General features: G+C 39.1%; 1 long non-coding RNA gene across 2 annotated transcripts in view; it reads left to right on the top strand.

Moving 5' to 3' along the window:
• Positions 1-21,529, top strand: part of LOC110146791 (uncharacterized) — a 145,145-nt gene extending 123,616 nt beyond the window's left edge. Inside the window, exons 4-5 of one of the 2 annotated variants that reach the window (XR_011488335.1) lie at positions 20,697-20,856; positions 21,157-21,528. This is a non-coding gene — a long non-coding RNA (uncharacterized lncRNA). Of the gene's footprint in view, positions 1-20,696 lie in introns of both variants that reach the window. The other variant, XR_011488333.1, reaches the window with a different exon arrangement.
• The last annotated feature ends 3,588 nt before the right edge of the window (positions 21,530-25,117 follow it).

A 25,117-nucleotide genomic window follows, 5' to 3' on the forward strand; every position in this document is an offset into this window, starting at 1 on the left:
ATAAATGAATGTGACCTATTTAAAGGCTTTTGCACAGCAAAGAAAATCATAAAGAAAATGAAAAGGCAACCCACTGATAAAATGCTTGTAAATGATGCAACTGGCAAGGGATTAATTTCCAAATTCTACAAACAGCTCATGCAGCTCAATAAAAATAAATAAATAAATAAATAATGAGCAGAAAACCTAAATGGACATTTCTCCAAAAAAGACATACAGATGACAAAAGAATACATGAAAAGATACTCAACATCATTAATTATTAGAAAATTGCAAATCAAAACTACAATGAGGTATCATCTCACATTGGTCAGAAATAGCCATCACCAAAAAAAATCAATAAACAAAAATGCTAGAGAGAGTGTGGAGAGAAAAGACCCTCCTGCACTGTTGGTGGAAATGTCAATTGCTACAACATTATGGAGAACAGTATGGAGGTTCCTTAAAACTAAATATAAAACTAGTATATGACCCAGCAATCCCACTCCTCGGCATATATCTTGAAAAAACATCACAATTCAAGAAGATACATGCCACCCGTTATTCATCAGAATGCTATTTATGACAGCAAAGACATGGAAGCACCCTAAATGTCCATTGATGGAGAACTGGATAAATAAGATGTGGTACATTACAATAGAATATTAGTCACAGAAAAATGGAAATAATGCCATTTGCAGCAACATGGGTGGATCTAGAGATTATTATACTAAGTGAAGCAAGTCAGAGAAAGACAAATATCATACAATATTAATTATATATGGGTTCTAATAAAACCAATACAAATGAACATATTTATAGAACATAAACAGACTCACAGATCTTGAAATCAAACTTATGGTTACCAAAGGGGAAACATAGGGGGAGTGATAAATTAAGAAACTGGGAGTAACATACTCACACTACTATATATAAAATAGGCAACTAATGAGGACCTACTGTATAGCACGGGAACTCTACTCAATATTCTGTAATAATCCATATGAGAAAAGAGTCTGAAAAAGGAAAAAAGTCTGATTCACTTTGCTGTTCACCTGAAACTAGCACAATATTGTAAATCACTTAAACGCTAATAAAAAAAAATTTTTTTATGAAGAGATGCCCTAGAGAAAAAGGCTGAAGAAATTGTCAACCTTGAGAAGCAGGTTGAAGGAGGAGAGGGCCAGGATGCAATCTTAAGGAGGCCCAGGGGAAGGTGACTGCATGATTTAACTCTGCAAATATCAACAAATCAACCCTTATTTTAAGAGCCGGTACCTCTTGAGTATTGTTTTAAGTCACAGAACTGTCATAAAGCTACCTCTGCCAGAGTTTGTCTTCACTCTTAAAGAATTTTGGCCTTAATAAGTCATTGGCCGATTTGATATTTGTTAGTAAGAAGAAATTCATTTCAGTAGAGTAATTGGACTCCAGAAAACAATGGAGAAGTGAGTTGTATGAAGATTATTTAATTTTGGTACAATTCTTTTCTGAAATTTATACCTTATAGAAATCTTCACAAGTGACTTGCTAGCCCACAGCAATAAATACATATAGAAGATGACTGTCCTGAGAAAGAGGAAGTAATTTTTAATCTGTATATTTTGATTAATATTTTTATTTTAAAATGACCTTGTTATATTTGGCTTCAGGACTTCCAGAGTACAAAGAGAGACAATAACATTTAATAGATTGCAAGCCTACAAAGCAAAAACTATGATTATTCTCCATTTACTGTATCACTTCCAGGCCAGTGGTGCTAAAGAAACATTAAATTATTATAAAACTTGGCCTTAAAGGGAAGACTTATGAAAGGGAGATCATCCTGTAACCTTCACAGGAGCATTTACAAGACTTCTGGTGGTGAGTGCAAGCATCCGAATAAGTAAAAGTTTCATTGGTGATAAGATTTATTCCAGTTCTTAAGCCATGCTTTTAGATTTCCGGGTGTGGGGGTTATGACCATGTTTTTATTGTGCCCCAGTTGGACCTCCCATGTCTAGTACTGTTTGGCACATGACTGGCTCTCAATAAACATTTGCTAAATTATTGGTTTCAAATAGGAAAAGGAGTATGTCAAGGCTGTATATTGTCACCCTGCTTATTTAACTTATATGCAGAGTACATCATATGAAATGCTGGGTTGGATGAAGCACAAGCTGGAATCAAGATTGCCGGGAGAAATATCAATAACCTCAAATATGAAGATGACACCACCCTTATGGCAGAAAGTGAAGAGGAACTAAAAAGCCTCTTGATGAACGTGAAAGAGGAGAGTGAAAAATTTGGCTTAAAGCTCAACATTCAGAAAACTAAGATCATGGCATCTGGTCCCATCACTTCATGGGAAATAGATGGGGAAACAGTGGGAACAGTGTCAGACTTCATTTTTGGGCTACAAAATCGCTGCAGATGGTGACTGCAGCCATGAAATTAAAAGACACTTACTCCTTGGAAGAAAGGTTATGACCAACATAGATAGCATATTAAAAAGTAGAGACATGACTTTGCCAACAAAGGTCCAACTAGTCAAGGCTATGGTTTTTCCAGTGGTCATATATAGATGTGAGGGTTGGACTGTGAATAAAACTGAGTGCCGAAAAATTGATGCTTTTGGACTGTGGTATTGGAGAAGACTCTTGAGAGTCCTTTGGATTGCAAGGAGATCCAATCAGTCCATCCTAAAGGAGATCAGTCCTGGGTGTTCATTGGAAGGACTGATGTTGAAGCTGAAACTCCAATACTTTGGCCACCTCATACAAAGAGTTGACTCATTGGAAAAGACCCTGATGCTGGGAGGGATTGGGGCAGGAGGAGAAGGGGACGACAGAAGATGAGATGGCTGGATGGCATCACTGACTCAATGGACATGAGTTTGGGTGAACTCCAGGAGTTGGTGATGGACAGGGAGGCCTGATGTGCTGCGATTCATGGGATCGCAAAGAGTCGGACATGACTGAGCAACTGAACTGAACTGAACTGAAATGAAATTACTGTATAAATAATTACAAGGAATGTATGTGTGTTTGTGTGTGCTGTCATGTCTGACTCTTTGTGACCCCATGGACCCCATGGAGCCCAGGCTCCTCTGTCCATGGAATTTTCCAGGCAAGAATACTGGAATTGGTTGCCATTTCCTACTCTAGGGGATCTTCCCAACCCAGGGATTGAACCCATGTCTCTTGCCTCTCCTGCATTAGCAGGCAGACTCTTTACCACTACACTACCTCAGAAGCCAAAGTATGTATTAAGTGTATAATTAATATATAAATTGATGTATAAATAATTCCATGATATTTTCCTCTTATTATTAACAGCATGGTGTGAATTTCTCTTCATAGAAACCAAAGCTTTCCTGAAGCCCTGGCCTTCCTTTACTGATTATTTTTTCCAAATGTGAAGGTGACAGCCAGGAAATGAATTAAACAAGGGAAGAGACACCTGGAAATTGGTAAGTGGCTATTTTTATCACTATCTAATACCCTGCCCTGGTGATATCTTCTATAAGCAAAATTTTTAGATGTTAGACACTGACAAACTTGGTCACAGGAGAATGGGGCATCCAAAGAGGAGAATGGAAGTTACAAGAGAGAAGAGGAAGTAGCCATGAAATTAAAAGACACTTACTCCTTGGAAGAAAGGACTGAACGTAGGCTTTATCACACAGTTCAATGTGTCTAAAGGCAGCTTATCAGTATTTGCTTGTAGTTAAACAAAATCTTCAAACTCCAACTTCATTCCTTGTCTTTTTGTCTTCAATTTTCCACTACCTTCCCATTTGTCTTGATTCACTGAGTCATCTACACACATTTGACTTATCCTTTTCTTGTGCTTATTCAATCATTCATCTTTTAAGCATCTGCTATCAGCCAGGTTTCTTTCTATGTTCTAGAGAATGTGTATCCATGCTCTCTACTTTCAAAAAATTCATGACCTAGCCCCCAACACACCACCGACTTTAAATCCTCATTAATAATCTCAGAGCTATATTTTCTCTTTCTAATATATCTGCATCTGACCCATTATTCACCCAAAAGCATATTTATCTTTCTCTTCAAGTGATTATGTGTATGTGTGTATACTTTACATTCCATGCTCTAGATATTTATTACTCTAGATATTTATACCCGTCCAGTATGCATTACTAACAGACCTTGATTTTGTTTTAAGCAGATAGCTTCAAACAATCCCTAGCTTTCATTGTAGCTGAAGTAGTTATGTAACAGTTTCTGAATAAGGATATATAAGCAGAAGTTGCAAGGTGGAACTTCCACAAAAGCTCTTTAAAAAGAAGCCTGAGGTGGCTAAACCTAGAGCCTATTATACAGAGTGAAGAAGTCAGAAAGAAGAAAACAAATAATGCATACTAATACGTATATATGGAATCTAGAAAGATTGTGCTGATGAAATTATTTTCAGGTCAGCAATGGAGACACAGATATAGAGAACAGACTTATGGACATGGGGAGGGTGAGGAAAGAGAGGGTGAGATGTGTGGAGAAAGTAATATGGAAAGTAATACATTACCATATGTAAAATAGATAGCAAATGGGAATTTGCTGTAGACTCAGGAAATTCAAACCAGGGTTCTGTAACAACCTCAGAACAACAAGAAGGATGGGGAAGGAGGTGGGAGGGGGGTTCAAGAGAGAGGGGACATATGTATACCTATGGCTGACTTATACTGATGTTTGGCAGAAACCAACACAACTTTATAAAGCAATTATCATTCAATTAAAAATAAATTTAAAAAGCACACAAAAAATTTAAGACAACTAATTTAAAGAAAAAAAGGAGAAACCTCTGCTGAAATATATGTTTTACCCCTATCTCTTACCCCATCTTACAATCTGGAATATGAACCTAATGCTATAGGTATTTCATGACAAATCCACAAGACAAGAAGGCTATGGAATAATGACATGCCAGGGATGGCTAAGCAGAAATATAGAGCAAGCTTCAATCTCTGATGGCACTGATGCTACACCAGTCCCAGGTTTCCAGTCTCCAGATTTTGCATACATGTATCTTTATTATAAACAACTGTGACACATGTGTCTTCCTTTCCAACCACACCTGTTTCACTTCTGCCATAGACCCTTTTACTGTCAAGATCATCTACTTATTGCCACTAAAATGGACCATAAAGTCTGTGCCTTTGATTCTTTTGTTCCTTCCAACTGTATATAAGCTCTCTCCCATTCCTTTCTAGATATCTAACTCCTACCCTCTTGTGTAAGGTTAAGACTACAAGGTAGAAAGAATATGAGATTTTTCACCAGGCTGGCCTAGGTTTAAATCATAGCTCCCTTGTTAACCAACATGATGATCCTAGATGTTAACCTCAGTGTCTCTGTCTCTTCATCTATAAGATGGAGATGAACATATCTATTTCATAGGGTGGTTTTGAATGAGGGTCAAAACTATAGCCTGTGAGCCAAATCCAGTCCATTACCTGTTTTTGTAAGTAAAGTTTTAATGGAACACAGAGCTATCCATTGCTTACCTATTTATAACTGCCATCATGTCAAAACAATAGGCTTGAATACTTGTGGTAGAGACTCTGGCCTACAGAATCAACAACATTTACACTCCGGCCTTCAGTGTTGAGTTCCAAGAAAGAAATAAACATTGAGAGCCCAGGATAGCACTGTTATGGAGTAGTCTACTCAGTAAAGGCAATGATAAGGCCTTGGATGGGGGGACATGTGGCAGGGGAAGTGCTGTCCAGAAGACTGATGGACCAGCTGAGGATAGGTCTTCCAGGAAGTTATTACAGATAGAGAGTCAAACTCTCAGCTTCTAAAATCCAGAAACAATTTGACTGGTGTCTAAAAACAGGATCCTATCTCAAAGCAGATAAAAAACAAGCTCATAGAAGACTAATGGGTAAAACAGTATAAACTTGTTACAGGAAACCCTTGACATTGCCAGAAAGAAAAGTTCTTTCAAGTAATTGGAAGTAATTCTAGTTTAGCTATAGAAAAATGTCACTGTTTCTATTAAGAAATGAATTTGGATTTCTGAGGCTGACAGAAAAAAAAAGATATTTAGCCCATGAGTAAGCCCCTACTAAGCACCTATGCATATCTCAGTGAGGCTTTTGTTCCCCTGCTTACCACTTACTGGTTGTTAAATCTTGGGATGTAAAGGTGGCACCAGTGGTAAAAAACCGATTTCCAATGCAGGAGATGTAAGGGACATGGGTTCAATCCCTGGATTGGGAAGATCCTCTGGAGAAGGAAATGGCAACCCACTCCAGTATTCTTGCCTGGAGAATCCCATGGACAGAGAAGTCTGGCTGGCTACAGTCCACAGAGTCACACAGAGTCAGACACAAGTGAAGCAAAGCTAGCAGGCAAGCAGTGTGATAGAGACTTTATTTCTAAGTGTAAAAATGTCCCCTGCTTCCCTAGAATAAAAACAAGACAAACAAACAAACAAAAAAACTCCAGTTGATCATGTTTTGACAGAAGTAAATAGGAAATGAAGGAAAATTAAGTAAAAGTGATATTTCTTAGCCAAAATAAGAAAGTTTTCAGTGACCAGCAGAGTAGAACTTACTAATGTCTAGACTCATTATACGCATTCCAATGGGGAAAACTATAGAGTAAACATGGGGGGAAAGTATTATATTTTGTAACAAATAGCATATGACATAATGGTATTTGCAAATTTGAGAACTCACAAAAGAAGGGAAGGAAGGGTGGGGAGGGAGAGAGTCAATGAGGTGAGCAAAAAGAAAGTGGTATGAAAGGGAGAGAGAGGAAGAAAATAAGGGAGAAGAAAGGAAGGAAGGAGAGAAGGAAGAAAGCAGAGGGATAGAGAGCAAGGAAGCGGGAGGGAGGGAGGAAAGTGCTCCTAACAAATTCCTGGCGAGCGCGTTCTGCTCTCCCAAAATTTTTTCCTTAAATTGTAATCTTAAAATAAGCTTCACCAAAAAGAATATCTTATGGTCAAACACATTTTGGAAATGCTTAATATTCATTCTGTTTGGAGAATAATCATGAACATCAGCATATCTAATGCTCTGAAAGGCCTATAGGAAAAGACAAACTTGCACACTTGATCTGACCTAGCATTGCTTCAACCTCAATTCATGCTGACTAGAAACACACACACACACACACACACATGCACACACACACAGAGAACATAAAAGCTATGAGTTTGTTCAGTGTCTCACTGGTGAGTATAGCCCAGAAAACAGCTTCTCAGAAGTCTCTGAGAAACTGTTCCAAAGAAGTATGGTCAGAGAGTTTAGTATATATAAATGAATTTGGTGGAGGGGGATTTGCACAGTCAACCACACGCTCAGTAGAAGGCAGCTGCTATTTATGGAGAGCAGATGTCTCCATTGATGATTTTAGTGCTTTTCTAGGTATGAGAAGATGCAAGAAACTGGTTTCAGAGAATTTTCTCCTGACAATACCTATCAGAAGCCCTGTTCTAGCACTTTTCCTCAGAAGAGAGTGCCTCATTCCTGATCTCCACTTTGAATTCCTCACAGGGTGTGTTGGAGGTGTGAAATGAAAATATCTCCTGTCATGTTAATCAACAAGAAATGTCACAGCCATCAGTGATTTCTGACCATCAAATGTGAATAAGGGCTCCCAAAACTGCAATCCAGTGTATATTGCCACACCCATGATGATTGCTGAGGAGCTAGCAGAATGAAAGAAGCAAGATGAACAAGGAGACAGGATTGGCCCCAGGTAGCTGCTGAGTAATTCCAGGAGTTGGTGATGGAGAGGGAAGCCTGGCATGCTGCAGCCCATGTGGTCACAAAGAGTTGGACATGACTGAGCGATGGAACTGAACTGAGCTGAGGTGTGTGAACTGAGAAATTCCAGCTGTTTAAGTTATATTTAGAAAAGGCAGAGAAACCAGAGATCAAACTGCCGACATTTGTTGGATCATAGAAAAAGCAAGAGAATTACAGAAAAGCATCTACTTCTGCATCATTGACTATGTTAAACCTTTGACTGTGTGGATCACAACAAACTGTGGAAAATTCTTAAAGAGATGGAAATACCAGACCACCTTACCTGCCTCCTGAGAAATCTGTATGCAGGTCAAGAAGCAACACTTAGAGCCAGACATGGAATGATCGACTGGTTCAAAACTGGGAAAAGAGTAAGTCGAGGCTGTATATTGTCACCCTGCTTATTTAACTTATATGCAGAAAACATCATGAGAAACGCTGGGCTGGATGAGGCACAAGCTGGAATCAAGATTGCTGGGAGAAATATCAATAACCTCAGATACACAGATGACACCACCCTTATGGATGAAAGTGAAGAGGAACTAAAGAGTCTCCTGATGAAAGTGAAAGAGGAGAGTGAAAAAGTTGGCTTAAAACTCAACATTCAAAAACTAAGATCATGGCATCCAGTCCCATTACCTCATGGCAAATAGATGGGGAAACAATGAAAACATTGACAGACTTTATCTTCTGGGGCTCCAAAATCACTACAGATGGTGACTCAGCCATGAAATTAAAAGATGCTTGCTTGGAAGAAAAGCTATGACAAAGCTAGATAGCATATTAAAGAGCAGAGACATTACTTTGATGACAAATGTCCATCTAGTCAAAGCTATGGTTTTCCCAGTAGTCATGTACAGATGTAAGAATTACACCATAAAAAAGGCTGAGCACCAACATCACTCATCATCAGAGAAATGCAAATCAAAACCACAATGAGGTACCATTACACGCCAGTCAGGATGGCTGCTATCCAAAAGTCTACAAGCAATAAATACTGGAGAGGGTATGGAGAAAAGCGAACTCTCTTACACTGTTGGTGGGAATGCAAACTAGTACAGCTGCTATGGAGAACAATGTGGAGATTTCTTAAAAAACTGGAAATAGAACTGCCATATGACCCAGCAATCCCACTTCTGGGCATACACACCGAGGAAACCAGAACTGAAAGAGACACGTGTACCCCAATGTTCATCGCAGCACTGTTTATAATAGCCAGGACATGGAAGCAACCTAGATGCCCATCAGCAGACGAATGGATAAGGAAGCTGTGCTACATATACACCATGGAATATTACTCAGCCATTAAAAATAATTCATTTGAATCAGTTCTAATGAGATGGATGACACTGGAGCCCATTATACAGAGTGAAGTAAGCCAGAAAGATGAAGACCATTACAGTATACTAACACATATATATGGAATTTAGAAAGATGGTATTGATAACCCTATATGCAAAATAGAAAAAGAGACTCAGATGTATAGAACAGACTTTTGGACTCTGTGGGAGAAGGCGAGGGTGAGATGTTTTGAGAGAACAGCATCGAAACATATATATTATCTAGGGTGAAACAGATCACCAGCCCAGGTTGGATGCATGAGACAGGTGCTCAGGCCTGGTGCACTAGGAAGACCCAGAAGGATCGGGTGGAGAGGGAGGTGGGAAGGGGGATCAGGATGGGGAATACATGTAAATCCATGGCTGATTCATGTCAATGTATGACAGAAACCACCACAATATTGTAAAGTAATTAGCCTTCAACTAATAAAAATAAATAAGAAAAAAAAAAAAGGCTGAGCACCAAATAATTGATGCTTTTGCACTGTGGAGTTGGAGAAGACTCTTGAGAGTCCCTTGGTCTGCAAGGAGACCAGACCAGTCAATCCTAAACAAAATCAACTGTGAATATTCATTGGAAGGACTGATGCTGAAGCTGAAACTCCAATACTTGGGCCACCTGATGCAAAGAACTGACTCATTTGAAAAGATCCTGATTCTTGGAAAGATTGCAGGCAGGAGGAGAAGGGGATGACAGAGGACAAGGTGGTTGGATGGCATTACCGACTGGATGGACATGAGTATGAGCAAGCTCTGGGAGTTTGTGATGGACAGGGAAGACGGGCGTGCTGCAGTCCATGGGGTTGCAGAGTTGGACACAACTGAGCAACTTAACTGAACTGATATGAAAGGAATGAATTCAGTGAGCCCAGAGGCTTGCATCTTCCCATAATAGAATGCTAAATTCTTTAACTTGATACCTGATCTTTGATGTTCAGACTGCCTGCTCCCTTTGTTGCAAGCTTGTATATAGTCTGACCTCCCTGCCTCTTTGGAGCAGTTTTCTCAGAGCTATTGAAATGCTGTCTCCTGGCTTCAAGTCCTAAACATTCCCACCAAATAAAATAATTCTCTACTTTCAGGTTGTGACTAAATTTTTTGGTCGACAGAGGTCAGTGACTGCTAAGACTGATGACATAATCCTTGTAGAACTTGATGAGAAGCGAGAATCATTGGTTGGTATTCACTACAATGACCTTTTAAACCTACTAATATCCAAACCAAAGAACATTTAAGTGTTTTAAAGTAAAGTATACCAACAACATATTCTTAAACAAAATGCATCCAGAATTTCATGTGCTTTTTAAAATTGTGTTTCTGACCACAAATGATCAGGTTTGAGTTCTATAAACATCCAATAGAGGCTTGAAGTTTATCATCAAGCAATACACTAATAACTCTCGCCCTGGTTTCAACTAACTAAAGTTTATAAAATTATGACTTTTTTGTCTCTCCATTTCTTCTCATTTTTCATAAAGTGACAAGAGCAGATGAAACAAAATAGTTAAATCTCACTTAAACATCTCTAGGCTAAAACAGCACTATTTCATAAGCTGAATTGTTAGTAGTATCTGGTAGCATATATACTCATAACTGGCATGTGAAGATATATTTCTCAAAAGTCAAACATTCCAATGGAGAAGCTCTATACAAGGTAAAAGAGGAGCTCAAAAATGTTGTCAATACTTCCTGGGTATCAGGAAAGTCTCCAGTAAAAAGGCATACCTTGAATCAATATTGAAAAATAAGTTTCCCAGAAGAATAGGGAGATGGAGAGGAGGGCCTAGAGGCAGGATAAATAAAGGCAAGAGTCACACGCTTTTGAGGAAATGCTCCATCAGTACACAGTACAGTTCATATGAATTGTTTCAATTGAAACTATTATGTTAATCTTTGATGTTGGAGTCTATATACAATTAAAACCTAGCTTAGGCTTGTGTCATTGTGATTTGTAATCCAAATAAAAAATTATATTTGGTCTCCCTCCCATTTCCAACACAGAGTTCTCAACACCTTTGGAAGTGCCTATGTGATGAAAGCCATAAAAGTGTCTTTTATGTTAATAAGGACTTTTGAGGACACCTAGGGATGGGACTGGTTTCCAAGGACTCAACAGTGATTGGAGGGTTGGAAGTTTTAGTCCTACTCCCTCAGCATCCAGGGAGGTAAGAAAGATTGGAAGTTGAATCAGTTTCCAATAGCCAATGATTCAAACAATTATGCTTATATAATGAAGACCCCATAAGGCCCCCAAACGGAGATGGTTTGGAGAGCTTCCAGGTTCACAGGACAAGATGTGAGGAAAGGGCTCATTGAGTGCTGAGAGTGGCGCACTCAATGAGTCCTTTCCTCATACCTTGTCCTGTGAATCTCTTCCATCTGCATGCTTCTGAGTTATGTCCTTCTATAACACACTGGTGACCTAGTAAGGAAGATGTTTCTCTGAGTTCTGCCAGCCCCACTCTGGCAAATTAATTAAAGCCAAGGAGGAAACTTGGGAACCTCTGATTTATAGCTAGTTGGTTAGAAGTACAGGTAACAACCTGGATTTGTGATCGGCATCTTGAGTTGGAGGAGCATTGGTCAGAAGCACAGTTGACAACGTGGGTTTGTGACTGGCATCTGAAATGGGCAGGGGGAACAGTCTTGTAGGACTGAGCCCTTTACTTGCGGGATCTGTTGCTGTCTCTGGATAGATAGTGTCATAATTGAGTTGAATTGTAGGGCATCCAGGTGGTGTCTGAGAATTGCTTGTTGCCTGATCCTAACATATTGAATTTGGGTTCAGGAACCCACCTTCCAAACATAGATTCTCCATTTCAGATGAGTTCACATTCATGTTTCATCCTGGAACTGACCCTCTCCCAGGCTTCTAAACCCTAAGTCACTACTCTGTTAGATCCTCTCATAGTTCTCCTGAAATGGCCTCCATCTCTTCTGAGTACACAGACCCATGGCCACCTGTGTTAGACTGCTTCTGTCCTAAACGCCCTCTGGTTCTCAGTGTAAATGTTTTCCTAAAGCTCCAGATTGATCATCTCATGTGAGGAACATAGAGTTTACATTTCCCAAGTCTTACCATCTGCCCAGTATAACTAGGGTTTCCCCACAAATCACTAAGCAGTATAAATATTAAATTAAGAGTATCCAGTTCTGCTTGTAGACAAAGAGGACTTTGACTTCCATTCCAAATCTCCATTTGTTAGGTAGGTAGTTAGACATTAGTAGCAAGGAGGTGACAGAGGCAAAAAGACAAGAGGGGAGTAACCAAGCCAAGCCCCAACCATCTGGGAACCCTTCCTTGACAGTAGCAGCAAAGAGGTGATGGCAGTTAAAGATAAGAGGGAAATAGTCTGATTAGGCCCCAACCATCTGAAGACCCTCTCCTGACCTCACCCAGAACCAGTAAACATGGCCAGGTGGTGGGCAGCTTATCCTGGTAAAGAGGGAGCTGTAACAGGAGAGAATTTCTCTGGGCTGTGCATGCCCACACTAGACAAGTGTACAAATTCTAGTAAACTCACTCACTATACCAACATTATAATAAAATCTATCTGTGGCTTGCCCTCCCCTGGTTGGGCTCTCCTGAACGAATCAATGGTAAGGGCATACTCAATAACAAACATGTTATAGAACTCGGGACAGTCAATCAAATAGCAATCTTCTCCTGGCACTCACCCATGATCACACCCAACTCCTTGCAGAATAACTGTTAATAAACACCCTAAGCCTATACAGGAGGGCTGATTTCACTTTCCAGAAATAGCCTGCTCTCCTTCTGAGAGGGTATCTATGCTTTAATAAAGTTTGTTTTGCACTTAAGCCTGAAGTGGTAGTTTCCAAATTTTTGCTTTCTACTGCCAGGACCACAATTGCTGGTCTGAGTCTCCCTTTGACCCCTTAGATGAAGCTATCTGACAATGCACACCAGCCGGGTTAACATTCACCTTCTTTATTCCTTAGCCAGGCGCTCTCCCCAGGTCTCTAGGGAGCTCCCCACACGGCTCTGACAGAGTCTCTCAAATAGCATATGTGATCTGATCTTTCCCATCTCTTATTTCATCTTCCTTTGTTTCATCAGTCCATCGCTGAAGAGCTCCTGTTCTTACCAGGTACTAGTGAGGCCATGTCAAAGAGACTTCCTATCACAGATAAGGCACTCTAGTGCCAAAGCCTCTATCTCCAAAGCTGTGGCATTTGCCTGTGCAGGGAGAGTCTTTCCATGTCCAAGAGTTTAAAAAATATTTCTCTAGGTCTTACTTCCCTGGACACTATTTTAAATTCAATATCATCCTCTGTTATTTTCTCCAAATCTGAGGCATTATGTGTGAATAGACCCACCATTCTTCCTGGTTTGCCCCCAAATAGTTGTTTATGTCTGTTATTTTGACTTAATTATAAGCAATGACTCATTCTTAAAGATGCCCCGGTTTGTGGTTTGGGTGATAAATTACATGTTCACTCTATCCACTCACTAACCCTGTGTATCTCATTCTCTCACCTTCCTAACTCCCACATTCAAATAGGTCCATGCTAAAGTATTTCTGTATTCTGCATGTAATTCTATAAACATCCTTCAGGATGAAAAACTGGGTACTTGTTAATGTTACATAAATATTACTATTAACTATTTAAATTCCAATGTTTACTCTTTATTTATACATATATATTCTCAATTCAAATAATTTGGGTGATTTGAAAATGACAATGTAAAATAATACTCAATTACTCAGTATGATTGATTTGTTTTATTCCAATCTTCATAGCAAGTAAACAGCAAATTTCTAGCAATGATACTTAAATGAATGGTCTTCCTGTGAGGTTTTCTCAAAGTTGTACACTACTCTTTCATTCATCATAGTGGAAGTCATAAAATCATATTTAAAAGGTACTGCTAATTCAAGATTATATAAGATTGTATAAGCTACCTTTGGTAGCTGTGCTGATGTCAGGATTTCCCATGAAGTAAGCTATCAATGTAAAACAAACATTGAAAACACCTTTGAAATATCACATTGAGGTTAAAGATAAACCTATTGGGTTTGAGTAAGACTTTTACCTAAGCCATAGCTTCTCAACCTGGTGACTATTGCCATTTTTGGCGAGATAATACATTCCTGTTAGGAGTTGTCCTGTGTATTGTAGTATATTTACAGCATCCCTGGTCTCTGACCATGAGATGCCTATAGCAACCCAATCCCTCCCACCACATTCCTGAGTTGTGGAAATCATGTTTATCTCCAGCTATTGCCAAACATCCTGTAGAAGACAAAATTTTCCTGGTTAAGAACCAGGTAATTGCAGGGCAGAACTGAGCCCTGACATTCAAATAGCTTCAGAATCATGTAAAATTCATAATATCTATTTAGGTAACAGTTAATCTATTTCAAATGGGCAGATATTTACTGAGCATTTGCTATGCACAAAATACTTTTCTAATTCCACAAGGGATTAAAACAAATAAACATTAAATATAGTTCCTTCCATCAAAAATTTCAGAAGATACCTCTGAAGTAATCAACACAATTCTACATGTGTCTTTTAATACCTTTTTGGGAATTTAATGACATTTACTAAACACCTAAGCTTACCTATCTGAGTAATACATTAGGAAGCATTATAAACAGAACAGTCTGGAAGAATAAAGTGACAATGCAGAGTTGATGAATTTTGGTCTACTAACAAAAACCTGATGAATGAATAAAGAAATCTATCCAACCTACTAAAAGGAAGGCTTCAAAGGTACTTCATAGGAGATAGATTTTCTTCTGGGCTAAGTAAAACATACAAGAAAGAAATGTTGGTCCTTTTCTGGGGATCAAGAAAGGGCTTACTGAAAAGCCTGTACTTTAGCTCAGAATTTATGACATTTTTCTTTGAGCTTGGGATATTAAACTTGCAAAAGTTGGACACCTCTGGTGCAAAGCTGGAGGATAAGGAGGTGGATTGGTTGAAATCTAGTCCTTGAACTGAAGAGTCACGGATATACTGTTCTGGGCCGAGCAGCGTAACAAATCTGTAGGAAGAGAACTGGACTGGAAGGCAAAAGAACTTGGTCCCAAAGTTGATTTTGACACTAAACTGTAGTCTCAGTTTTTCAAAGGTCATTTGAAACCTAAATACACTTTCTCTGTATAAAATGAGAATTATATCTTCCCAGTATACCTCAAGTTAAATTCTGTAAATGAAAACATGAGCCAAAATTGACTATACAAACATAAGCTGTTAATGATCTATAAAATTGAATCATGGTACTAAATATCCTCTCAGGTTTCTTCCAGCTCTGAAAAATATAGGGCTTCCCTGGTGTCTCAGACAGTACAGAATCCACCTGCAATGTAGGAAAACTGGGTTCAATCCCTGGGTCAGGAAGATCCACTGGAGAAGGGAATGACTACCCACTGCCATATTCTTGCCTGGGAAATCCCATGGACAGAGGAGCCTGGTGGGCTACAGTCCATGGAGTTGCAAAGAGCTGGACATGACTGAGTGATTAAGATAAGATCCGCTCTTATCTCCAAAATAATGCATTTTGCAAAAATGCAAAATATGTATTTTTGAAAGAATAATATATAAGTACTAACTTCCTAAGATGCACCAGTCAGCTTCCCTAAGCAGATAGACTGAGATTTAAGTAAAATTGTCAAATGATTGGCATTTTTGTAAAGACCAAAAGTGACATTTATTAGGGGACCCAGAGAGAAGCCCCACTTGAGTTTCAACATTTAGAGAAAAAAAAAATGTGTCCATATTTTTCTTTTATTGCTCTAACTTCCCAGTATCAATTGATAGTAAAGGATCATAACCCAGGCCTTGGTGCCCTGAGTGTAGAAAGGGCAACAAAGTACATTTCACCTCTTTTATTGAAACTAGACTTTCATAGAGTGGAGAATCAGATTTTTCAGTAGAGCTCCAACTAGCCAAAACACTCCAGGGTCTGACTTTCCACTGATGATTCCCACCAAACATCTAACCAAACATCTAACATCTAACCTCTTCAGGTTGTAAAATATTTCTTGATCAGAAAACAGGAGGACACTAGGCCCAGGCTCAAATAGAGCAAAGGCAGCATATTTATAGAACAAGAGTCAAGATGCAATTTGTTTCATGTTTTCAGGAAACCTATTAACAGTAACAATAGTATTACTATCATCTGTGTCCTATTTTACAGACATACTCCCATGTTCATCATCATTTTCAACCAGTTATTGAACTCATTTAGCAAAACTGATTTTAACTTAATATATATTGCTATTTATTAAAAGCAGCCTCTTATTTTTTTTTTATTTTTCTCCTTAAGATTTTCCTGAGAGAAGCCAGTCTACTTAAAACAGCAGAACCTCATGAAAATTTAAAAATTATTCCTAAGGCTGAATTTAATCTTAGTCAAAATCAGTTTTACCCTTCCATCTGTTTCTTCAAGATTCATGGGAAGCAGGTGTGCCAGTTGGATCAGGAAATTCTAGAGTAAAATGAAATTTTCTTACTAAAAATGTAGACTTCATAGCTTGTCAGCAAACATAAGTTTGAGATATTTTGTGCAAATATTTCCCCAGAATAGCCCACAGTATGCTGCTTGGGAAATGTGTAAGAAAGAAGGCTGAATTCAGTTGAGGAAGTTTGTGATCATGGAAGACAAGATGCTTTATAGAAGTTTCTGATTTTTCAGATCTTGTACCCGTTTTCTTCTCCCCTGTGCATTTTCTCTCTTCTTTCTGATGCAGCAGCTCAATGGGGTGCATCTATATTTAGTATTTCCTTTGTATAAATGGGAACCTGTAATCTCCTCATACTTGGCAGGGATGATTCACTTTGTTGTTTTCTTGCTGTTGTTGCTAATTGGAGAATTAACCTCAGGGCAGCCTTGTGCACAAAACGTGGTTCTGCTCTAGGCTGAATCTTCATTAGATTTAAAGAGTTGGTAATAAAGACCACTCCAAATCCACAATATTTTAACTTGAAATATTTAATGCAGAATATGCAATGGTGAAAAACTTATCATTTGGTGATTTTTTAGAAAAATTTCAAAACACAAAACTGAGCAAATAAAGAAAAAAATGTGGTCATTTTACAGATGGGTGAAAAGCATCACCCCTAAATATTTACTGAGTTTTCACTTACCTGAGAATTGTGTCCTGGGGGATAAAGTAGTATCTATCCACAAAGAAAATGTTATCTTATAGTCAAAGAAGTCCTATGGCCTGAAAAGTTTAATAGAATTCAAGAATTGAATAGTAAATTAACCTAAATTATTACTTGAGGAATTTCCACAATTGAGTTCAGAAAAAGATGAATTCATTAGGGGCAAATGTCTGTTTAGGATATATAAAAGTTTCACAAAGATAGATTAAAAAATTAGCCTAAAGTTGTCTAGACTTTGTCCAGGGAGAGGAGAAAGAAGAACACTTCTTGGATCAGAAGTCCATCCAATACTAATTAAGTGTACACTGCACTCTGTGCCACATTCTTCTTTAGGTCACAGGCCCATGAAGGTGGGCAGAACAGATATAATCCCTGCTCTGGTGGAGTCGGTACCTGGTCCCATAAAACTCAACCAAGGCAAATACTGGGGACAGTGAATGGCCCAGCAAGCAAAAGTGGAAAAGTCCTGCAAGTACAGGGTAGGGACTAAATGTCAGTGGGTGCTGGATGAAATGGGAGAGAGTCTGGTGCAAAACTGTTTCCAAGGGTCACATGGTCAAGTAAAACTTCATACAAGCCAATTTTGTTTTCATCCTGACCCCTCAAGCATAGCACACAGATGAAAGTGTCAGGGGAGTGTGTAATTTCTTCGGTTCTGTCTTGTCACAACAAAAAATTTGAAGCAATGGACCAGTGTTACAGCCCTCAGACAGACCAATGTTACAGCTCTCGGATGGACCAGTGTTACAGCTTCATGTTACAGCTCAGTTTTATTTATAAAGTAAAGGAAAATACATCCTCTAGGCTTGAGAGCATGCTGACCCAAAAGACGCGAAGAGAAGAGAGGCCCCACGGCCCAATTTTGGCTCCTCTTTTTATATGTTTTTTTCTTCTCCCTCTGGGCCTGCGCTATGAAAATTGGGCTAGCCAGGAGTGCTGTTTATTCTACCTGAGGTCTTCACTCCTTTCCTTGGACCTTCCTTTGGTCTATCTTCATAGGCTTTTCCTTCCCTTGTCTTTTAGCCACCGCCATTCTGGACTCCTTTTTCCTATTCTAACCACCTAACAAAAGCAAGTGTAAATGAACAAAACAGGTAAGAAGTTGGGAAGGAATACTACAAGAGCACTCACTGGGACAGGGAGGTTCAGAGCTTACACTAATTTCCAAAATCTGGTTTAAATCTTTTAACTTTATCCAACAGTCCTGTTCTTACCTCCCCAGCTATTGTTCAGTTTCATGCTGAAGTGGAACCAAATTGATCACATTGGAACCCCTGTTCTTAGTAGCTGTGTTAACATGTTGCTTACACTCACTGAGCCTCCATTCCTCCATTGTAAATTGACATAAAGACACAACTGTTTTGAGGATTAAATAGGACAATGGATGTAATGAGTACTGAGAGAGGAGGTGCTTCAGGAATGCATGTTACACCCCTCACCTCTAATCTCTGCCCTGTCCCCACCATACTGATGCTGGAATAATGGTCCAGGTTCACCAAGCCCTAGGGAATATTCCTCTCTGAAAACTAAACTGCTGCTCTCGAACTAATGTATCCTGTATAGACAAGAAAGAGAAATCACAGATTTGTGAATAGAGGTATGATTTCCCTTCCTCGTTCCCATTTAGGCATTTTGTGCTCTAATATAGCAATTCTATATGAAGATGGAAAGCACAAGTGGGGCGGGGGGGAGATAAACACAGTCCTGAACCTCCTGAGCCAATCTGTTGATGTTATAGGTATGAGGTGCAGGCAGTTAAAAAACTGACTCTACTGCAAAAAGTGGAGTCAGAATTTAGAATGACATTCAAAAGGTTTTGAGGCTCCTATTCATTGCCCACTCTGCCCCAGGCTATACTACTTGTTTGAAAACTAATCTCCATTTATGCCTTAAATTTGTTAATGTCTTACCATTCCCAGACTATCTGCACTTAGAACTCTATCTTTAATTTATAAAATGAGCATATGGTTGTTTAAGGAATATCAAAATTTATAAGAAATAAGGAGGTGTTTCTGATAAGTGAGAGAGTTGCCCTGAAATTAGTATTTGTGTTTGGGGAAGAAGTGGTGTGAGCAGGTAGCTCTCTGGGCCCAGCGTATTGCCCTGGAGGCAGAGGTATAGGTTTTGTGTGTAGAAATTCTAGAAATTCTGCTCTCCATCACTCCTACCCCCAAGCAGTATAGGCCACTAAGTACTGCTGCAGAAAATAACCCTTTACCCTGCAACAATAAAAAGTACACCATCAATAGATTAGATGGTTGTTATTCTAATTATAAATTGTGTCCAACTCTGTACAGTCCCACGGACTGTAGCATGCCAGGTTTCCCTGCCCTTCACTATCTCCCAGAGTTTGTTCAAACTCATGTCCATTGAGTCAGTGATGCTATCCAACTATCTTATCCTCTGTCACCCTCTTCTCCTGTTCTGTCTTTCCCAGCATCAGATTTGACAGTAACTGGTGGGGGGTGGGAAGGGGTGGAAGCTATTATTTTAATAAAATCTAATGATAGCTTCTCTTTACTCTAGGCCCAATTCACATAAGAGGCCATAAATCTCAAGGTAACTGCCTCTCTTGATCCAGGACTCAGAGCAAACACTCAGGCAATGGCTGTTACCAAGTCCAAGCTTGCTCTGCTTGTCACAAGACAGGCCAATGAGTCAGAGACAAGGGGCTGAGGCAAGGAAAATGACTTCATTCAGAGAGGTGGCTGACTGAGAAGATGGCAGACTAATGTCTCAAAATAACCATCTTCTGAGAGGGTGTAGGGGGATGACAGATCTTTTTTCTATATCAGAGATGGGTCGGGGGTAAGGCAACAAAGCAAAAAAGGCCATTAATCTTACAAATACCTCCTACAATGGCAAGCCTCAGACAGGGCATGTGTTAATTTCTTCCTTCCTGCCATCTATAGGTAGATGCCATTCTGAACTTTAGTTTATAGGTCAGGCAGAGGGGCAGGATTCTCTGAGGCAGGCCACTATGTACACTTATAATAATAAAAGCAATGAAAAGAAAGTCAAAGAAACAGTTCCAACATGAAGTCAGAATTGACTTTTCCCTGCAATACAATGAGAAACTGGTAAATTTGGCATCATATAATTTTTTTCTTGGAAGTCAAACTGTTGCAGTGGATTTAAAAAAGTTTTTCTTTTTCTCTTTTTGAGTTCTTCTCTACTTTAACTGTTCCTAATCTACAGCCTGCCTTGATAACAAAGTCTATTCTTTTCAGAAGACTAACTTCTTATGCAAACTAAATTCCACAAATATTGCCCTGTAACTCTGCATCTATGATCTTTTAATTTTATGCCAGCCACATCCTGATGCTTAACTTTATGGTATCATAAAGCACCCCTTGTCTTTTGTTTTTCCCTCCCTTTATTTATGCTAACCACATCTTGATGTTTAACCTTATGGTACACTCTTTGCAAACCACCCCTTGTAGTTTGTTTTTCCCCTTTTTGTGTTATAGAAAGAAAGTCACAGTGCAATCCACAAAGGACAATGGACCCAACTCCAGCACCAACTGCCAGAACCAAATTACACAGGCCTATTGACTGTTTCCAAACAATGCAAAAGGAAAGAGGAATACAGGATACTACACTTTTGTCCCTTCTCTCCAGCCCCTGACTGTGAGTCTCAACTATCTGATCTTCTCAATTCCTTGTGGAGGGGAGACACAGTCCTTGAGGCACCACCTACTGTGTTTTCTCCTCTGCCAACTTGAGAATTACAGCCACCTTTCTTTCTATTCCCTCCAAACTCTGTCTCCATACTTTTTATTCAGCTCCGGTGGGCAGAGAAAGCCAAGATTTTGGTGGCCACAAAACCAAAAAGAATTAACTAAGGAATTGTGACACATTTAAAGTGCAAAAAATGCTGAAATCTAAAACAATTATTTGTATTTCTTTCTCTATATTAATTCTCAATAGACTGTAAAAAGTAATCAATAGAAAATTCAACTAAATGGAGTTAGGAAGCCAGAAGGGAGGGCTCTTGGGCCCTTTGATCATAGCAGAGACCAACAGAGAGAAGAAAGACTCCTCTTCTTTCCTGGTAAAGACTCAGCCAATGAAGAGTCATATACTTTTTGCTTTCTCTAGCCCTCCCAACTTCCCTTTCCCCTCTAGAAAAGTGTTCTCTCCTTGGTGTGTAGGGATTTGCACGTGGTTGGCCACAGTTACAGACTTCAAATGATTTTCTTTGCTGAACCTGAATAAACGCATTTTTGTTGGAGAAATACTTAGCAGTTTATTTTATGCCAACAAACAATAAAGACTGTTTAAATATGGAAATTTTATATGTATATGTGTGTCTGTGTGTGTGTATGCATATACACATATATCCTGGGATTAAAGGATACTGGGGTATTAAAAAGGAAAAAAAAATAAGCAAAACTATAAAAGTGCTTCTAATTTAAAACAATTAAGATATTAATTTCTATTAGTTCTGACCCAGGGTTAAAGAAGCCAGGTGTAGGTATCAAGCCAGCTACCGTAAACTTTATTCTACAATTTTACATCAACTTAAATTGGGGTTAGTGTTCATGACCATACCCCAATGGAGGGGGAAAAGGAGGTTCTCCTTTTTTGCCACTCACATAATTAAATTTGTGAAAAAAATTAATGTTCAAAGCTAAAGTGGAACTAGCATAATAGGGTTATTTATATTACAAAACAGTCTTTTGCAGAAAAATTTAACTAAAGATACTCAGTCACCCAGCCTTCCCCCAGGGAGATCTTCTTGCTGTCCAAGGGACTCTCAAGGGTCTTCTCCAGCACCACAATCACAGAAAACTAACCAAAATGATCACACGGATCACAGCTTAGTGTAACTTAGTGAAACTGTGAGCCATGTCATGTAGGGCCACCCAAGACAGACAAAATGGCCACTGGAGAAGGGAATGGTGGTGAGTTCTGACAAACTGGCCCACTGGAAAGGGGAATGGCAAGCCATTTCAGCATTCTTGACTTGAGAAGCCCATAAACGGAATGAAAAGGTAAAAAGATATAACACTGAAAGATAACCCCCCCAGATTGATAGGTGTCCCATAGACTACTGGAGAAGAGAAGAGAAATAACTCCTGAAGGTATGGCAACGCTGAGCCAAAGTGGAAATGATGCCCAGTTGTGCACGTGTCTGGTGGTGATAGTAAAGCCCTGTGCTGTAAAGGCTAATATTTCATAGGAACCTGGAATGTTAGGTCCAAAGTAAACTGGAAATGTTCAAACAGAAGATAGCAAGAGTAAACACTGACATTTTAGGAATCACTGAACTAAAAGGGAAGGGAATGGGTGAATTCAATTCAGATGATGATTTTATCTACTACTGTGAACAAGAATACCTTAGAAGAAATTGAATAGCTCTCACAGTTAACAAAGGAGTCTGAAATTCAGTACTTGGGTGCAATCTCAAAAACAACAGAATGATCTTGGTTCATTTCCAAGGCAAAACATCCAACATCACAGTAATTCAAGTCTTTGTCCCAAACACTGGTGCTGAAGAAGCTGAACAGTTCTATGACTGACCAGAGCTTTTGGAACTAACAACAAAGATGTACTTTTCATCATAGGGGCTGGAATGCAAAAGTAGGAAGTCAAAAGATATCTGGAGTAACAGGTAAGTTTGGCCTTATAAAAAGCCAAGAAAAGAATAGAAATGAAGGGCAAGGGAAAAAAGGAAAGATGTACCCATATGAATGTAGAGATCCAAAGAATAGCAAGGAGAGATAAGAAAGCCTTCTTAAGTAAACAGTGCAAAGAAATAGAGGAAAAACAATAGAATGGGAAAGACTAGAGATCTCTTCAAGAAAATTGAAGATACCAAGGAAACATTTCATGCAAAGATGGGCACAATAAAGGACAGAAAGCTTTGCACCCAACAGAAATGGAGGATATTAAGAAGAGGTGGCAAGAATACACAGAAGAACTATACAAAAAAAAGGTCTTAGTGACCCAGATAACCATGATGGTGTGATCACTCATCTAGATCCAGAAACCTTGGAGTGTGAAGTCAAGTGAGCCTTAGAAAGCTTAATTACTAATAAAGCTAGTGGAGGTGATGGAATTCCAACAGAGGTATTTCAAATCCTAAAGATGATGCTGTGAAAGTGCTGCACTCAATATGTCAGAAAATTTGAAAAACTCAGCAGTGTCCAACAGGACTGGAAATGATCAGTTTTTATTTCAATTCCAAAGAAGAGCAATGCCAAAGAATGTTCAAACTACACTACAGTTGCCCTCATTTCACATTCCATTAAGATAATACTCAAAATTCTTCAAGCTAGGCTTCAACAGTATGTGAACTGAGAATTTCCAGATGTTTAAACTGGATTTAGAAATGCAGAGGAACCAGAGGTCCAATTGCCAACATCCATTTTGTCATGGAAAACAAAAGAGAATTTCAGAAAAATGTTTACTGCTTCACTGACTATGCTAAATGACTGTGTGGATTACAAAAAAAAAAAAAATGTGGAAAATTCTTAAAGAGATGGGAATACCAGACCATCTGACCTGCCTCCTGAAAAATCTGTATACAGGTCAAGAAGCAACAATTACAACCAGATACAGAAAAATGAACTGGTTCAAAATTTGGAAAGGAGTATATCAAGGCTGTATGTGGTCACTCTTCTTATTTAACTTATATGCAGAGTATATCATGCCAAATGCCAGACTGGATGAAGCTCAAACTGAAATCAAGGCAGCCAGGAGAAATATCAATAACTTCAGATATGCATATGATACCACCCTAATGGCAGAAAGCAAAAAGGAACTAGGGATCCTCTTGATGAAGGTGAAAGAGGAGAGTGAAAAACCTGGCTTAAAACTCAGCATTTTAAAAACTAAGATCATGGCAGCCAGTCCCACTACTTCATGGCAAATAGATGGGGAAACAATGGAAACAGTGACAGACTTTATTTATTTGGGCTCCAAAATCAATGAAGACGGTGACTGCACACACAAAATCAAAAGACTGCTTGGAAGAAAAGCTATGACAAACCTAGACAACATATTAAAAAGCAGAGATATAACTTTGCCAAGAAAGGGCCATATAGTCAAAGCTATGATTTTTCCAGTAGTCATGTATTGATGTGAGAGTTGGATCATGAAGGCTGAGCACTGAAGAATTGATGCTTTCAACTGTGGTGCTGGAGGAGACTCTTGAGAGTCCCTTGGACAGCAAGAAGATCTAACAGGTCAATCCTAAATGGAATAAACCCTGAATATTCACTGGAAGGAGTGATGCTGAAGCTGAAGCTCCACTACTCTGACCACTGTTGGGAAGAGCTGATTCATTGGAAAAGACCCAATTCCTTGGAAAAGACTCTGATGCTGGAAAGACTGAGAGCAGGAGGAGAAAGGGATGACAGAGGATGTGATGGTTGGATAGTATTATTGACTCAATGGACATGAGTTTGAACAAGTTCCAGGAGATAGTGAAGGACAGGGAAGCCTGACATGCTGCATCCATGGGGTTGCAAAGAGTAGGGCAGACTGAACATCTGAACAACAACAATATGAAAGGAATGAGTTCAATGAACCCCGATTCTTGCATCTTCCCATACATAGAAAAGTTTTAAATTCCATGAGATATCTGTTGTTGTTTTTAATTAACAATAATCTTTTTATGTTCAGACTACCAGCCCTTTGCTTTAAAACTTCTATATAATGTGGCTCCTCCCCTCTCCTCCTCAAAGCAGTTCTCTCAGGGTTACTTGAGATTTTTGTCTCCTCAGCTTGAAGTCCTTAAAATTCTCATGGAATAAAACATAAGTCTTAACTTCACTGATGGCTCAGACATAAAGCTTCTGCCTACAATGTGGGAGACCCGGATTCGATCGCTGGGTTGGGAAGATCCCCTGGAGAAGGAAATAGCAACCCACTCCAGTACTTT

The sequence above is a fragment of the Odocoileus virginianus genome, chromosome 6, assembly GCF_023699985.2.
Source record: "Odocoileus virginianus isolate 20LAN1187 ecotype Illinois chromosome 6, Ovbor_1.2, whole genome shotgun sequence".
NCBI classification, from domain to species: Eukaryota; Metazoa; Chordata; class Mammalia; order Artiodactyla; family Cervidae; genus Odocoileus; species Odocoileus virginianus.